At 39.4% G+C, this 14,731-nt stretch overlaps 1 long non-coding RNA gene across 4 annotated transcripts in view; it reads right to left on the bottom strand.

Moving 5' to 3' along the window:
- LOC307196813 overlaps positions 1 to 14,731 on the bottom strand; it is a 372,865-nt gene that overhangs the window by 33,424 nt on the left and 324,710 nt on the right. Inside the window, exon 5 of one of the 4 annotated variants that reach the window (XR_013831231.1) lies at positions 1,315 to 1,456. The exons of the other annotated variants lie outside the window; for them this stretch is intronic. This is a non-coding gene — a long non-coding RNA (uncharacterized lncRNA). The remainder of the gene's footprint in view (positions 1 to 1,314; positions 1,457 to 14,731) is intronic. 4 annotated transcript variants of the gene reach the window in all.

Here is a 14,731-nt window from a genome sequence, read left to right as displayed (position 1 = left end):
GTGCCCATCAAGTCTTTGATCTTGTGTTTAGCCACTGTGAGATCCCCTAGTCTTCACTGTCTGAGATCCTGTAGTTACTTTAATCTGTAGCGACTAATCTTGGAATTACTCTTAAAAAAGAAAAGAACTCCACTATTAGACACTCATGACTGACCACGCAATAGCCCTGCCTTCTTATTGTTGCTGCAAAATCTTTTTCTAAAGAGCAGTGAAAGTGGGCACAAGAATGAAGAATCTTTCCTATCAATATTAGTGAGAAAGAACCATCATTTAAGGTGCTGTATAATCACTCATTATTCTCTTCTTCTGGCACTGATAAACTTCATGTGGTGAGGGGATTGTAGCTTTTGTAGAGACACTTGGCCTTGAGTATCAGGCTTTACAATACATCTCTGGTGCAATATTATCAGGTGACACCAATTCATCCCACAGCATTTTACAGCTTAACAGAAGGTTTTGATTTCCTGGTGGAGTCTTAATTGATTCTGTATTCTTTAGCATTCAACCTTCCTTGTGATGATTGTTATAAGACTTAATACAGGAAATATTAAGTTTAGACAAAGAAGGCCCAGAAGGGATACTTTTGTGGACTGTCAAAGATATATTTCACTATTAAGTGGAAGTGCCGAGCTAGCTGAGGAACCCTGGGTTTCAGCTTTAGGCCACCTTATGTATTTCTCCAGCTGTCCCAGAGGTGGAGGTTGGGGGCATCCACATGATCCATGATTTCAACTGCTAGGTGATATACAGAGTGACACTGAAAAGCCAAGGAAAATGAGCAAGAGTTACTTCCAGCTTTCTTCCACCAAATGGAAGGCTGCCAAAATTCAAAACTCGAAGGATGCAAGGGAGCAGGAAATATAGCATCGGGAAAATGACTCTACCAGGGGAACTCCTGGGCTGTTCATGGAGGACTGCCTAGAACCTGCTTTGCCTCAGAATTTGCTCTATGTTTCCTTCCTGCTATATTTAGAAGCCTGTGGCAAACCTCCCCTCATAACTTTTAGAAGAACCAAGTCTAATCAGAGAAACCGTGAAGATGTGATATTAATAAAATAACACCAATGATGGCAAAAGTTTGCTTTCATAGGTGGGAGGAACTGATAATCCTTGGGTTGCTCAAAATATCTAGGGTGTCACCATGTGCCTTTCCCCAGATTTTCAGGATGCTGTGTGCCCTGCCTCCTTCTCTTGATCAGGTGCTTCTTCACTGCTCCTCACCGAAGCCAAGTGGAAAGGTGCGTCCCCAGTCACCTGAAGGACAAAATTACCTAAACTGAACATTCTTTCATTTATCAAAATAAATGTACCTACTATGTGCCCCACACTCTAACATGTTTCCGGAAAATATTGATGGGGAAGACTTTCCTCCCACTTCTGAAGTGATGAAATTATGTCATGAGGCCATGTTACCACAACCAAGCATTATTCAGCTAGACGGTCTTCCATGTGGACTCTACAAACCAAACCACAAGGTTTACTTTATTGTCATTTTTCATTCCCCACACTACATGCATATGCAAGATTTCTCAGTATGCCACCTTATACCAATTTATATAAAAAATGTACATAATCATTCCGCAGCTGTCACTAGTGCCTGGAAAAGCCCAAGAGTTCAGTATGAAAGGTGCTATTAGGTTGGAAAAAACACCACAGCTGCCACAGATGGCTCATTTTCACAATAGACCTGAGGTTTAAAAAAAAAAAAACACTAGTTGTTTTGCCTGCAGCATAAACAAGGAATATTCTCCTCAAGCAAGTGGAACTGGCTTTGCAGAGATGAGGCGCCAATCTGTCTTGCAAAATTTTGACATTAAAAAGAAACACATATAGCTACATAGACAATTGCTCACATGACAAAGGTGCAAGTCTGGGGTAGTTGCATCCAAAGTTTTACTTTACAATATTGTTTTTTATGATGGTGTCAATAGTGTTTTAAAAGTTAATCATAATTTTATTGTAAAAATAAAACATGCTCATTTTTAAAAATTTGGATCATGAAGAAAAATCCACCTATATTTCACCATCCATATACCACAAGAACTCCTTGGCATATTTTCTTCAAATTTTTTTTCTGTAGATATATATATATAGATATATACAGAAACACATTTATATATATGTGTGTATATAAACACACATGTATTCTGTGAATATATATAAAATAGACATATATTGTATACATTATAGACATAGGCATATTATCTATATATATATGTATTATAAACATATATCCTCTTTTTACATATTTGAGCAATATATTTATATGTATGCACAATTTCAGAACTTTCTTTTATTACTTAATACTATAATTATAGAGGACCTTCAAGATGGCGGAGGAGTAAGACGTGGAGATCACCTTCCTCCCCACAAATACATCAAAAATACATCTACATGTGGAACAACTCCTACAGAACACCTACTGAACGCTGGCAGAAGACATCAGACTTCCCAAAAGGCAAGAAACTCCCCACGTACCTGGGTAGGGCAAAAGAGAAAAGAAAAAACAGAGACAAAAGAATAGGGACAGGACCTGCACCCCTGGGAGGGAACTGTGAAGAAGGAAAGGTTTCCACACACTAGGAGCTCCGTCACTGGTGGAGACGGGGTTGGCGGGGGGGAAGCTTTAGAACCACGGAGGAGAGTGCAGCAACAGGGGTGCGGAGGGCAAAGCGGAGAGATTCCCGCACAGAGGATCGGTGCCGACCGGCACTCACCAGCCCGAGAGGCTTGTCTGCTCACCCGCCGGGGTGGGCGGGGCTGAGAGCTGAGGTTTGGGCTTCGGTCGGATCCCAGGGAGAGGACTGGGGTTGGCTGCGTGAACACAGACTGAACCGGGCTAGTGTGCCAGAGCTAGCTGGGAAGGAGTCCGGGAAAATGTTTGCAACTGCCTAAGAATCAAGAGACCACTGTTTCAGGGTGCGTGAGGAGAGGGGACTCAGAACACTGCCTAAACAAGCTCCAGAGACGGGTGCGAGCCGCAGCTATCAACGCAAACACCAGAGACGGGCACGAAATGCTAAGGCTGCTGCTGCGGGCACCAAGAAGCCTGTGTGCAAGCACAGGTCACTATCCACACCTCCCCTCCTGGGAGCCTGTGCAGCCCGCCACTGGCAGGGTCCCATGACCCAGGGACAGCTTCCCTGGGAGAACACATGGCGTGCCTCAGGCTGTTGCAACGTCACGCTGGCCTCTGACACCACAGGCTCACCCCGCATTCTGTACCCCTCCCGCCCCCTGGCCTGAGTGAGCCAGAGCCCCCGAATCAGCCACTCCTTTAACCCCATCCTGTCTGGGTGAAGAACAGACACCAGAGGGCGATCTACATGCAAAGGCAGGGTCAAATCCAAAGCTGAGCCCCTGGGAGCTGTGAGAACAAAGAAAAGAAAGGGAAATCTCTCCCAGCAGCCTTAGAAGCAGCGGATTAAATCTCCACAATCAACTTGATGTACCCTGCATCTGTGGAATACATGAACAGACAACAAATCATCCCAAAACTGAGGTGGTGGACTTTGGGAGCAACTGCAGAATTAGGGTTTGCTTTCTGCATCTAATTTGTTTATAGTTTTACGTTTATCTTAGTTTAGTATTTAGAGCTTATCATTGGTAGATTTAAATATTGATTTGGTTGCTCTCTTCCTTTTATATATATATATATTTTTTCCTTTTTCTCCTTTTGTGTGTATGTGCATGCTTCTTTCTGTGATTTTCTCTGTATAGGTTTGCTTTTACCATTTGTCCCATGGTTCTGTCTGTCCGGTTTTTTTTTTGGTTTTTTTTTGTGGTACGTGGGTCTCTCACTGTTGTGGCCCCTCCTGTTGCAGAGCACAGGCTCCGGACACGCAAGCTCAGTGGCCATGGCTCACGGGCCCAGCCGCTCCACGGCATGTGGGATCTTCCCGGACCGGGGCACGAACCCATGTCCCTTGCATCGGCAGGCGGACTCTCAACCACTGCACCACCAGGGAAGCCCTGTCCGTTTTTTTTAGTATAGTTTTTAGCACTAGTTATCATTGGTGGATTTGTTTACTGGTTTGGTTGTGCCCTTTTTTTTTAAATTACTTTTTTATTTTAATAATATTTTTAATATTTTATTTTAATTATTTTATTTTATTTTTCTTTCTTTCTTTTGTTTCTTCTCCCTTTTCTTCTGAGTCGTGTTGCTGACAGGGTTTTGGTACTCTGGCTGGTTGTCAGGCCTGAGCCTCTGAGGTGGGAGAGCCAAGTTCAGGACATTGGTCCACCAGAGACCCAACCCCCCCCCCGGCCCCTCATAATATCAATCGGCGAGAGCTCTCCCAGAATCCTCCATCTCAATGCTAAGACCCAGCTCCACTCAACGACCACCAAGCTCCAGTGCTGGACACCCCATGCCAAACAACTAGCAAGACAGGAACACGACCCCTCCCATTAGCAGAGAGGCTGCCTAAAAATCATAATAAGTTCACAGACACCCCAAAACACACCATCGGACGTGTCCTGGCAACAGAAAGACAAGATCTAACCTCATCCACCAGAACACAGGCACCAGTCCCCTCCACCAGGAAGCCTACACAACCCACTGAACCAAACTTACCCCTGGGGGCATACCAAAAACAACAGGAGATACAAGCCTGGGAAAAGGAGACCCCAAACACAGTAAGTTAAGCAAAATGAGAAGACAGAGAAAAACACAGCAGATGAAGGAGGAAGGTTAAAAACCCACCAGACCAAACAAATGAAGAGGAAATAGGCAGTCTACCTGAAAAAGAATTCAGAGTAATGACAGTAAAGATATCTAAAATCTTGGAAATAGAATGCAGAAAATACAAGAAACATTTAAAAAGGACCTAGAAGAACTAAAGTGCAAACAAACAATGATGAGCAACACAATAAATGAAGTTAAAAATTCTCTAGAAGGATTCAATAGCAGAATAACTGAGGCAGAAGAACAGATAAGTGACCTGAAAGATAAAAGAGTGGAAATAACTACCTCAGAGCAGAAGAAAGAAATAAGAATGCAAAGAATTGAGGACAGTCTCAGAGACCTCTGGGATAACATTAAACACACCAACATTCGAATTATAGGGGTCCCAGAAGAAGAAGAGAAAAAGAAAGGGACTGAGAAATCATTTGAAGAGATTATACTTGAAAACTTCCCTAATATGGGAAAGGAAATAGTCGATCAAGTCCAGGAAGTGCACAGAGTCCCATACAGGATAAATCCAAGGAGAAACATGCGAAGACACATATTAATCAAACTATCAAAAATTAAACAAAAAGAAAAAATATTAAAAGCAGCAAGAGAAAAGCAACAAATAACATACAACAGAATCCCTATAAGGTTAAGAGCTGATCTTTCAGCAGAAACTCTGCAAGCCAGAAGGGTGTGGCAGGACATATTTAAAGTGATGAAAGGGAAAAACCTACAACCAAGATTACTCTATCCAGCAAGGATCTCATTCAGATTCAATGAAGAAATTAAAAACTTTACAGACAAGCAACATTAAGAGAATTCAGCACCACAAAACCAGCTTTAATACAAATGTTAAAGGAACTTCTCTAAGCCAGAAACACAAGAGAAGAGGACCTACAATAACAAACCTCAAACAATTAAGAAAATGGTAATAGGAACATACATATTGATAATTACCTTAAATGTAAATGGATTAAATGCTCCAACCAAAACACACAGACTGGCTGAATGGATACAAAAACAAGACCTGTATATATGCTGTCTACAAGAGACCCACTTCAGACTGGGGGACACATACGGACTGAAATTTAGAGGATGGAAAAAGATATTCTATGCAAATGGAAATCAAAATGAAGCTGGAGTAGCAATTCTCATATCAGACAGAATAGACTTTAAAATAAAGACTATTACAAGAGACAAAGAAGGACCCTACATAATGATCAAGGGATCAGTCCAAGAAGAAGATACAACAATTGTAAATATTTATGCACCCAACATAGGAGCAACTCAATACATAAGGCAAATGCTAACAGCCATAAAAGGGGAAATCGACAGTGGTGGTCATAGTAGGGGAATTTAACACCCCACTTTCACCAATGGACAGATCATCCAAAATGAAAATAAATAAGGAAACACAAGCTTTAAATGACACATTAAACAAGATGGACTTAACAGATATTTATACGACATTCCATCCAAAAACAACAGAATACACTTTCTTCTCAAGTGCTCATGGAACATTCTCTAGGATAGATCATATCCTGGGTCACAAATCAAGCCTTGGTAAATTTAAGAAAACTGAAATCATATCAAGTACCTTTTCTGACCACAATACTATGAAACTACATATCAATTACAGGAAAAAAACTGTAAAGAATACAAACACATGGAGGCTAAACAATACACTACTAAATAACCAAGAGATCACTGAAGAAATCAAAGAGGAAATAAAAAAATACCTAGAAACAAATGACAATGAATACACAGTGACCCAAAACCTATAGGATCCAGCAAAAGCAGTTCTAAGAGGGAAGTTTAGAGCAACACAATCCTACCTCAAGAAACAAGAAACATCTCAAATAAACAACCTAACCTTACACCTAAAGCAATTAGAGAAAGAAGAACAAACAAAACCCAAAGTCAGCAGAAGGAAAGAAATCATAAAGATAAGATCAGAAATAAATGAAAAAGAAATGAAGAAAACAATAGCAAAGATCAATAAGATGAAAAGCTATTTCTTTGAGAAGATAAACAAAATTGATAAACCATTAGCCAGACTCATCAAGAAAAAAAGGGAGAAGGCTCAAATCAACAGAATTAGAAATGAAAAAGGAGAAGTAACAACTGACACCATAGAAATAAAAAGGATCACAAGAGATTACTACAAGCAACTCTATGCCAAAAAATGGACAACCTGGAAGAAATGGACAAATTCTTAGAAAATCACAAGCTTCTGAGACTGAACCAGGAAGAAATAGAAAATATAGACAGACCAACCCCAAGCACTGAAATTGAGACTGTGATTAAAAATCTTCCAATAAACAAAAGCCCAGGACCAGATGGCTTCACAGGCGAATTCTATCAAACATTTACAGAAGAGTTAACACCTATCCTTCTCAAACTCTTCCAAAATATACCAGAGGGGGGGACACTCCCAAACTCATTAAACGAGGCCACCATCACCCTGATACCAAAACCAGACAACGATGGCACAAAAATAGAAAACTATAGGCCATGATCACTGATGAACATAGATGCCAAAATCCTCAACAAAATACAAGCAAACAGAATCCAACAGCACAGTAAAAGGATCATACACCATGATCAGGTGGGGTTTATCCCAGGAATGCAAGGATTCTTCAATATATGCAAATTAATCAATGTGATAAACCGTATTAACAAATTGAAGGAGAAAAACCATATGATCACCTCAATAGATGCAGAGAAAGCTTTTGACAAAATTCAACACCCATTTACGATAAAAACCCTGCAGAAAGTAGGCATAGAGGGAATTTACCTCTACATTATAAAGGCCATATATGACAAAACCACAGCCAACATCGTTCTCAGTGGTGAAAAACTGAAACCATTTTCACTAAGATCAGGAATAAGACAAGGTTGCCCACTCTCACCACTATTATTCTACATAGTTTTGGAAGTTTTAGCCATGGCAATCAGAGAAGAAAAAGAAATAAATGGAATCCAAATAGGAAAAGAAGAAGTAAAGCTGTCACTGTTTGCAGATGACATGAGACTATACATAGAGAATCCTAAAGAAGCTACCAGAGAACTACTAGAGCTAATCAATGAATTTGGTAAAGTAGCAGGATACAAAATGAATGCACAGAAATCTCTGGCATTCCTATACACTAATGATGAAAAATCTGAAAGAGAAATTAAGGAAACACTCCCACTTATGATTGCAACAAAAAGAATAAAATATCTAGGAATAAACCTACCTAAGGAGACAAAAGACCTGTACTCAGGAAACTATAAGACATGGATGAAAGAAATTAAAGATGATATAACCTGATGGAGACACATACCATGTTCTCGGATTGGAAGAATCAATATTGTGAAAATGATTATACTACCCAAAGCAATCTACAGATTCAATGCAATCTCTATCAAAATACCAATGGCATTTTTTACAGAACTAGAATAAAAAATCTTAAAATTTGTATGGAGATACAAAAGACCCCGAATATCCAACGCAGTCTTGAAGGAAAAAAAAGGAGGTGAAGGAATCAGGCTCCCTGACTTCAAACTATACTACAAAGCTACAATAATCAAGACAATATCATACTGGCACAAAAACAGAAATATAGATCAGTGGAACAGGACAGAAAGCTCAGAGATAAACTCACACCTATGGTCAACTAATCTATGACAAAGGAGGCAAGAATATACAATGGAGAAAAGACAAGTCTCTTCAATAAGTGGTGCTGGGAAAAGTGGACAGCTACATGTAAAAGAATGAAATTAGAACACTCCCTAACACCATACACAAAAATAAATTCAAAATGGATTAAAGACCTAAATGTAAGGACAGACACTATAAAATTCTTAGAGAAAAACACAGGCAGAACACTCTATGACATAAATCACAGCAAGATCCTTTTTGACCCACCTCCTAGAGAAAGGGAAATAAAAACAAAAATAAACAAATGGGACCTAATGAAACTTAAAAGCTCTTGCACAGCAAAGGAAACCATAAACAAGACGAAAAGACAACCCTCAGAATGGGAGAAAATATTTGCAAACAAAGAAACTGACAAAGGATTAATCTCCCAAATATACAAGCAGCTCATGCAGCTCAATATCAGAAAAACAAACAACCCAATCCAAAATTGGGCAGAAGACCTAAATAGACATTTCTCCAAAGAAGATATACAGACTGACAACAAGCACATGAAAAGGATGCTCAACATCACTAATCATTAGAGAAATGCAAATCAAAATTACAATGCGGTATCACCTCACACTGGTCAGAATGGCCATCATCAAAAAGTCTACAAAGAATAAATGCTGGAGAGGGTGTGGAGAAAAGGGAACCCTCTTGCACTGTTGGTGGCAATGCAAATCGATACAGCCACTATGGAGACCAGTATGCAGGTTCCTTAAGAAACTACAAATAGAACTACCATACGACCCAGCAATCCCACTACTGGACATATACCTGGAGAAAACCATAATTCAGAAAGAGTCATGTACCACAATGTTCATTGCAGCACTATTTACAATAGCCAGGACATGGAAGCAACCTAAGTGTCCATCGACGGATGAATGGATAAAGAAGATGTGGCACATATATACAATGGAATTACTCAGCCATAAAAAGAAACGAAATTGAGTTATTTGTAGTGAGGTGGATGGACCTAGAGTCTGTCATACAGAGTGAAGTAAGTCAGAAAGAGAAAAACAAATACCGTATGCTAACACATATATATGGAATCTAAAAAAAAAAAAGGTTTTGAAGAACCTAGGGGCAGGACAGGAATAAAGACGCAGACGTAGAGAATGGACTTGAGGACACGGGGAAAGGGAAGGGTATGCTGGGACGAAGTGAGAGCGTGGCATGGACATATATACACTACCAAATGTAAAACAGATAGCTAGTGGGAAGCAGCTGTATAGCACAGGGAGATCAGCTCTGTGCTTTGTGACCACCTAGAGGGGTGGGATAAGGAGGGTGGGAGGGAGACACAAGAGGGAGGGGATATGGGGATATATGTATATGTATAGCTGATTCACTTTGTGATACAGCAGAAACTAACACACCATTGTAAAGCCATTATACTCCAATAAAGATGTTAAAAAAAAACCTATAATTATAACAGGAACAATTTCCCACGTCATTAATTGTACTCACTGTACATTTTTAATGACTGTGTACTGTTCCATTGTGTGTACAAACCATAACTTGTTCAACAAGTCATCCACTATTAGAAGTCTAAAAAAAATATTTGCCAGTTTTTTTTCTGTAGACGATATTCCATTAACTATCCTTATGTTTAAATCTCTGTCTGTGTCTGTCTAAATACTTGAATCAAAGAATGATCCAGTATTAAAACATTTTTTAAGATTCTTAATAGGTATTGCCAAATACTTTATCCCAAACAAGCTTTGTTCACTAAGGATAGGAGATGTACCTGGTTCAATTATCAAGGTCTAATGTACCGGGCCAATTTGGTACGAAGGATATTGCCGTAATTTTGCATAACTTCATGAGGTGTGTCTAGTGTACTAGGAGTAAACCAAAATAAAACAGCTTTGCAGCTGACAGTGATAACTCCAGTGCTCACCCACATCTTAGATGGAGTGTTTTAATCACAACCTCAACCTCTCAAAAATGGTGTTAATATTTTACATTGCTTTTTTTTTTCTTTTTTTGCGGTACGCGGGCCTCTCACTGTTGTGGTCTCCCCCGTTGAGGAGCACAGGCTCCGGACGCGCAGGCTCAACGGCCCAGCCGCTCCTCGGCATGTGGGATCTTCCCGGACCGGGGCACGAACACGTGTCCCCTGCATCGGCAGGCGGGCTCTCAACCACTGCACCACCAGGGAAGCCCTAGATTGCATTTTTAATCACTATCTTTCATTTAGAGATATTTCTCCACTAATTACCTCTAAGTGTTATAATTTTCTGTATCTCCTCACTGTCAAGACCTTTCACAAGAGCAAACAGTTTTATTAGAAGAAAGACTTGGGAAATTTCCTTGTTCATCCTAATGCACACAGCATTCTGGACCCACCTGAGGAATTGTTAATGTCTTTCAGGAGACAATATATTCTCTCAGCCTTCATCCACCCATCCTAACATCTCCCTTCAGATACAAAGCAATCTGAAAATTAGGAAGAACATTTTATTGTGTGTGTGGTCTTTTTTTAAATGCTAGCAGTGGATGTCATTTTGTCCCTTGATTTTGTGACTTAAAAATCCATCTTTTGTGTAAACATACTATGAGGCAATTAGTGATCGATATTTTTTTTTCAGGGACACTAAAGCAGCAGACAGACTGCTACTCAGGGTTCCAGGTGGATCGGCATGGAGTGTGGATTTGAACCTACAGTCTCCACATTTCCAACTCCAGTCCTGGCAGTCCAGCTACCCACCCCTCTCCAAGATGATCTATGCCCTTATGTGGAAACTTTGATGAATAGCGACAGCTCAAGCACTAAACAGGAACCTCAAATCAATAAGCATATTAGGACAGGGTGCTCACAAATTGGTAGCCATTTAATTCCCCTGCTATTAATTTTCTCTCTTCCAGACATGAGCTGGGGTGCAGCGTGTGAACCTGTTAAACCACAGCTGCAGTTTGCCCTTGAAAATACCTCAGTGGGCCAAGGAGGGACTTTTTCATCTAGTACTTCAAGCCATCTGCTCAGTGGGTTTTTATTACAAAAATCAGGAAAAAACTCTTATTTCTCTAATTGGTATTTACTGGCTGAAAGGAAGACTTTATGTCATTCTATTTTGTAAAAAAAACTTTTTATCATAGATATTTTCAAATATTCACAAATATTGAGATAATATAATAAACCTCTATATGACTATCACTCATTTTAAATCTCTTTTTCCCACTTATGCCTTCAGTTTAAAGGATCCTCGTTGATTTTCTGGGAACAATGGGCCCTTCTTGGTAGTGGCAGTACAAAGATCACGATAAGAGCATTTGTCATGGGGTTGTATCCTGAGATACAACCATCCAATCAATTTGCTAAAATGAAACACTCGAGGCTCCTTATTGACTTCCGACATCCAATCCTTCAGCCAGTGCTGTTGGCTCTTTCTCCAAAGTAAATCTCCTATTGGCCCACTTCCCTCACCTCTGTTGCGCCTTTGCCAGTATAAATTCTCATCGTCTTTACTACCCTGATTACTGCAATATAATGTCCTCCCTGCTTCTATTCTTGTCTCCTAGCTCCACCATAATCCATGCCCACTAGGCAATTCAAGCAATCATGTCATCCTCCTGCTTACAACCCACCAATGCCTTCTACTTTTGTCACTACCCCTTCCACTAATCCATGTGGCCAGTATTATCTTTTACAAACATAAATAGACCGAGTCATTTCATTTCTAAACACCCTCCAGTGGCTTCCTATTGCACTTAAAGTTCAGACTCCTTGGCTTGCAGTTTCAACATGACCTGGCCATACTTACCTCTCAGAAGTAAATTTCCTATCTATTTTCATTTTGCTTACTATGCTCCAGCTATACTAGCTTTCCTTCAGCTCCTTGACCATGCCAAGCTTTGCACTTGTTTCCCATCCCCAGTCCTACCCGAGATCTTCACTGTTAACTCCTTCTTGTCACCCAAGAATAAAACCAAATATCACTTCCTTCAGAAGGCTTTCTTTGTCATCTGAACTAAACTAGTTTCCCAGCCCCAAGACCTTATTACCTATGAAACTATCTTATATCGTATGCTTACTATATTTCCATCCACTATAGTAACAGCTCTGCAAAAGAAGAAAGCTTTTTCACCACTGTATCTTGAATTTCTGGAACAGAGTATGTCATGGGAACTCTATAAAAATTTGTTGAAAGAAAGAATGGACGAATGAATGAATATAAGAAAAGGGAACTTTAGAATCTTATTGTAAGAATAGTATAGGGTCACATTTACTTTTCTGAATGAGAAAGGTAAACTTAATAACAAGAGAAAGCAGAATTACAAAAACTCCTTGAGGGCTTTGGTAGCTTGTGATGGACCACTGAAAATGCAACAGAAGAATTGCCTCATCAGAGACAAAGCCAATAGTATGAGTTAGCAAAGACTGAAAGGCTCATTTACTCCTTAGATAATATCCTCTCCCTGCCTCCGTCTCTGCCTAAAATCCCTGCCATCAGATTAGTGACTTTGGGTGAAACGTGCCCAGTGGTCCCTTGAGTCCAGAGGCCGTATCTACTACCTCCTAGTAACTTCCCAAGCTCTTAATGCAGTTCTATTTTAAAATCACTTTCTCACTCCCTAACTCCTAACAGTATTTCTTCTACTCCCCATCATTCTAATGAAATTGATCTCTCCATATTTTTATTGGTATTCTAATTCTCAACTCAAATTCTCAGTCTTTATTCCCTTTGGCCCTATCCTCATTCCCCACTGCTGACAGCTTCCTTCTTGTGGAAACTCTTTATTCCTGTGACTTTCACGGCACTAAACTTCTGGTTCTCTTTCTGCTGCTATAGACTCCTTGTTCCTATGCACTGAATCTGTGTCCTTGACATTCTCCAAGGTTTACATCTTAGTCTTCTGCTTTACTCTATTCTATATTAGAGAGTATATAATTACAGTGTGAAGTCATCTATTTGGATAGCCTAACACTGAGTCCAAATCTTTAAATTGAGCTAATCTTTCCTCCAGAACCAGCTTTCCTTCCAGATTTCCCTATTTGCAATGTTATATTTATTCATTCACTTAAAAAAAAAAAGCTTAAAAAAAAACATCCTGAATTACTCCCTCTTCTCCCAACCTCTCCCACCAGAAACATTCAATGTTTTTTTAATTTTATTGATTTGTCATGTAAGTCTCTTTCTATTATCATTAGTATCAATTAATCCTCCCATTTCCATTCTCTTACCTGCTCTGGAAAATCCAGTCAAGTTCATCTTGGAACATGCTTTGTCCACACCACTGTATGGCTCAAAAGCCATCTTTGACTCCCATTGACTATTCAATAAACTCTGAACTCCCTGGCTTAGGATAATGCCGACCTAAATTTTGGGTTTTTCCTTTCACTAATGTCACTTTCCACTGCTCCTGACATAAAACTTCGGCTCCTACTGAACACTTTGCTCTCTGACTGCTATCCTCCCTTGATATGTGCTAAAGTCTTGACATAATAAGGGGGAAAGGACCTTGACTATTATAAATTATTAACTGTCTAAATCTGTGCTGTCCAATATGGTAGCCACCAGCCAGCCATATGTAACTTCTCAGCTACTGTGGCTATTGGGAATGAAGAACTGAATTATTGATTTTAATTTAATTTAAAGAAAATACAGTTATTGGGAAACTCTTAAGCATATTTGGGACAACTTGGGTATGCAAATCCACTTTTTTCAACTGCAAATTTTATGAAATCTAAATACAGATCGAGTATTTGTGATGAAATTTTAGAGGCCAAATTAAGATGTGCTATAAGTGTACAGTACACACCAGAGTTTGAGAACTTAATGTGAAAATGGGAATGCAAAATATCTTGTGAAAATATTTTGTATTGATTACATGTTGAAATCATACCCTTTTGAATATTCAGGGTTAAATAAAATATATTATTAATATTAATTTACTTCTTTTGTTTTACTTTTTGCAACATCACAACTAGAAAATTTTAAAGTACACATGTGGCTCATACAATACATCTTCTGGATGGTGCTCTTTTAGGTATCATCTTTGTAAAAAATGTCCTCATAGCCATAAAGACTTCCAAGGCCCAGCCCAAACTGAATGAATAATAATCTCTAGGAGAAGGTCCTGGAGTTGGTATCTTTCATAAATGCTCCAGGAGATTCTATTCATGAGACAAATTTGGGAAATCGTAACTAAGTGATGGTCTCTATCTCTACCATAGCTTGTGTTGTCTTCATCACTCAGTAGATTCCTTTAACACATGCTGTCTCTTGCTATCATTCTGTGTTGCACATGTATATTCCCAACTAGACAGCACTCAGAAAAAAAATCAATGTAATTATTATAACTAACATGTATTAAGTGCTAATAAGGTACCAAGCACCCTGTCAGGGGCTCTATGTTTATTTTCTCAT

Source organism: Stenella coeruleoalba, assembly GCF_951394435.1.
Source record: "Stenella coeruleoalba genome assembly, chromosome: 14".
NCBI lineage: Eukaryota > Metazoa > Chordata > Mammalia > Artiodactyla > Delphinidae > Stenella > Stenella coeruleoalba.
Note: the sequence above shows the minus strand (reverse complement) of the source record. Positions and strands in the feature narration are given on the sequence as shown.